The sequence below is a fragment of the Babylonia areolata genome, chromosome 29 (genome assembly GCF_041734735.1).
Source record: "Babylonia areolata isolate BAREFJ2019XMU chromosome 29, ASM4173473v1, whole genome shotgun sequence".
Lineage (NCBI taxonomy): Eukaryota > Metazoa > Mollusca > Gastropoda > Neogastropoda > Buccinidae > Babylonia > Babylonia areolata.
Window position 1 is genome coordinate 23,110,332 of NC_134904.1, and position 4,023 is coordinate 23,114,354.

Below are 4,023 nucleotides of genomic sequence, written 5' to 3' on the forward strand. Positions count from 1 at the left end.
AAAGTGATGTGTATATCATATTTGCTTATTTATGTATATTCAGTATGTTTGCTTCATATGTAGAGTTACATTTATATAGCTCAATACTATAAATTAATATTTTATTCAGACTGCACTCAATTTAACTGATTGTATTGGTGCTCTTTGATTTCTCAGGCCAGTTTTTGTTAGTTTTTTTTGTTTTTGTTTTGTTTTTTTGTTGTTGTTGTTTTTTGTTTCAATACCGTTATCATAATGACGTTTATACTTCACATATGTTCAGGATTCTGTTTACCTTAACTACACCATAGCGCTGCGTACTTTGTGTGATAATGTATCTGAATAACTAGTAGTGGAAAAAAATACATATTGTCATACATACACTGCTTCAGTCATTTTGTGGAAGAAGAGAAGGGTGTTATGTTCGTTAGTTTTTCTTCACCTGGTCTGTTCAGTATGCTGAACGGACACATTCGTGTTGTTGAAACACGGCAACAGACACACACAGTGAAACAATTCTTCCACATGCTGTTGAATGTTGCTTCCTTTCATCTGAGCATGCGCACATGTGTGTGTGTGTGTGTGTGTGTGTGTGTGTGTGTGTGTGTGTGAAAGGGATAGACAGGCTGGCAGACAGACAGGGTAGATTTTTTTCTTCAGACAGACGAGACGAAAATCAAAATAATACTGTTACTGAACGCATTCACGTGTATTGTTAGGAATTCCATGGGGCTAGGGAAGTTGAGAAGCATATTCTTTATTTCTTTTCTTCTTTTTTTTCTTTTTTTTTTCCTTTCTTCTTTTTCCTTTCTACTTTTTTTTTCGTGTCTCTTTTCATTCTCTTGCAGCCTGTGTGGATGGGGTTTGAAGGGGGCGGTTAGGTTGGTGTGACGGACAGTGCTATCCGGCAGCTCAAACAAACAGGTACAGACATCCTCGGACAGCGCTGACCCCAAGCAGTGAATGGAGACCAGGACTGAGCCAGCTCTGCACATTTTACTGTGGTAACAGCTTCAATAGTAAAATAAGAACTATGTACACGGAGCTTTTGATCAGATCCCTTTATAATTCATGGCAGATCTTATTAGCGCTCGTTCTTTAAATGCACTCTCACCAAAACGAGGTTGGTTTACCAAAATATCCGCTGACACCACTTAGCTTTGTGCTCGACGCACGCTATTGCAAGGTTCATTTAAAACACGGCAGTGCAAAAGAGACCAAAATGTTAATTTTTCATGATTTGGGTTTTTGATGGATTTTGATTCTTGAACATCTCTTCTATCACATCATAAATTTTTCCACTGTAAAGATGTCTTTAACAATGAAAAAACTGCCATAAAGATTGCTTGCTGAATCACGGAAGTGTTTATTTTGTTCAATTTCGGCGCAAGTCATCAAGTTTCTGGCCTTGACAACATACCTTGGACTTGCTCAATGATGAGTAAACCTACAGCCATGAGACTTTGCATGATTGTTTTATAACATGTTATTGAAGTTTTGTCGTGAGTATGTATGAAAATATTCTCTGGGTTTTAATTCATAGCAGTTCCAATCTTTTTACCCATTGTAAATTTTGAGGATTTCGCAATACCCAAAATTTCAAAAATTCATAAAAAAATACAATAATTGAAGAATCAACACAATCTCAGGTGAAAATGAAGATAATGTCATTGTGTATCAAGTCCATATAACAAAAAAGTGTTTGCATGCACCACGTGGATCACGAACCCGATTTCTTTGATACATTGTTTGGCGGCCAGTTTGATTTGTTTCCATAGCAACGGGTATTCACAGAAATCTAAGAACACTTTTTTTGTGATCCACAAGTGATGATACACCTAGTAGACAAAAAAAGAGATATATAACTGGAGAGGAAAAAAAGTCGTTATTTGACTGTAGTGTCTGGCCTTAAACCGCTCTTACTTAGACACTCACAGTAGTTTGCATGAAAGAAAAAGATTGAAGTTCCGCTAACAAGCAAATTAGGTTTCATGTGGTGCCCTCTGAAACAACGAGTTCGGAGTACAAACGGATAACGACATGTAGGGCACTACAATCTGACCGCATAACTCTACATATTGTAGAGACCTTTGACTTCGTCCATTTAAAGAAAATGTGCAAGGTGAATTTATATATCAGTTCTGATCATCTGCCAGTATTGTGCTGAACAGCAGGAAAGCTTGTTGTGTCTGCTCAATCAGCTGTAGGCTGTGAATCCTTGTCCACTCGCTGTCCACTCCGCCATCTTCCCTTCCCAACCTGACTGTCACGTGATTTTTTTCTGCTGCGATTGGAATCGGGTCACATGATACATGGTGGCTTTTGTAGCACGTTCAGCAACACACATATACTTGACTCTGGATACAATTTTCTGTCTTTGAGATTGCCCTTAAAATGAGCTATTTCTACCACAGTATAATTTTCCCCGTGTAAATTGAGGGGCGTTTCCATGTCTTTTTAAAAAAAGATTTTTGCTGTGTTTTGCAAACCATTTTTGCCTCTTTTTATCTTCAACTAATGCGTTTGCTTGTCAATTTTGATTTAACAGAAACATAGGTTTTTCATTATTCTTGTGTTTTCCAGTCAGAATATTGCTCGAAAAGTCATTGTTTATCAAACACTATTTCCCTTTAGATGTGGTTAAATAAAGCTTTATTTTAATGGTCTTAGATAGCAGCCAACCATTGGATACTTGATTATATCTAACAAAAAGAAAATGTGTATTCATGACATTTTTCTAATAAATGAACAAACACCTCGAAGGCATAATCGATGAAAACATAACGGATTTTTTTTTCTTTTTAATTAACAGATTTACAATTTTTTTTTCTTCCATTCTTCCCCTTCATTCGTCATGTATATGTGCGTTAGCAGAATTTAGTTTTCACTTTGCTGTACCCATGTACATTGATCTACGTGCACCATTCTGTCTTCTCATAAACAACGTAAACGTATTGTACATACATTAAACTCGTATTTCATGATTTCATGGAATCAGTTAATGACCATTCATGCGTTTGGGTCACTATATATGTGCATGAGCGTGCGTGCGTGTGTGTCTTTTGTGCATATGTTTGCGTGTTTCTGTGTGTGGGAGAGAGAGAGGGAGAGAGTTGGATCCATCAAATACATACTGGGTAGCTCGACTGCAAAGTTTACATGTACATTTTCAAAACAATTATGGTTTGGGTGATTGCAGAATCTGTTCTCTTTCTCTCAGGCACACAGACGCACGTCATCCTACTCGTCAGCAAACTTGAGTTCTACTTGCCGACCTACACACAGGCAAGCGCTCCGCCACAATATTCTTTACCCTTTGTCTTTGCATCAACACGTGGTCCTACTTTCCTGCGGTCAGATCCCGTCCTTTTTTCATTGTCACACCGACAGGTCTGTGCCCCCCCCCCCCCCCCCCACTTCAATAACAGTTCGTCCACTCCACCCACCACGTTCTGTCCATCCTTTCACCACGTTCTGTCCATCCTTTCACCACGTTCTGTCCTCCTTTCACCACGTTCTGTCCATCCTTTCACCACCTTCTGTCCTCCTTTCACCACGTTCTGTCCATCCTTTCACCACGTTCTGTCCATCCTTTCACCACGTTCTGTCCTCCTTTCACCACGTTCTGTCCATCCTTTCACCACCTTCTGTCCTCCTTTCACCACGTTCTGTCCATCCTTTCACATTCTGTCCATCCTTTCACCACGTTCTGTCCATCCTTTCACCACGTTCTGTCCTCCTTTCAATACGTTCTGTCCATCCTTTCACCACGTTCTGTCCATCCTTTCACCACGTTCTGTCCTCCTTTCAATACGTTCTGTCCATCCTTTCACCACGTTCTGTCCATCCTTTCACCACGTTCTGTCCTTTCAATACGTTCTGTCCATCCTTTCACCACGTTCTGCCCATCCTTTCACCACGTTCTGTCCTCCTTTCACCACGTTCTGTCCATCCTTTCCACATGTCACATCGCCGCCACCCCTGCTCCTTCCGGCGAAACAAAACGATAACCACATACCGGGGCCACCAGTACACAGCGGGGGG

At 40.1% G+C, this 4,023-nt stretch overlaps 1 protein-coding gene across 1 annotated transcript in view; it reads left to right on the forward strand.

Annotated features, from left to right (window-relative positions):
- LOC143275011 (somatomedin-B and thrombospondin type-1 domain-containing protein-like) overlaps positions 1 to 2,987 on the forward strand; it is a 95,710-nt gene extending 92,723 nt beyond the window's left edge. Inside the window, exon 4 of the mRNA XM_076579072.1 lies at positions 1 to 2,987. This exon is cut by the window's left edge and continues 3,330 nt beyond it. The gene's annotated coding sequence lies outside the window, so the exon portion shown is untranslated.
- Positions 2,988 to 4,023: the final 1,036 nt, after the last annotated feature.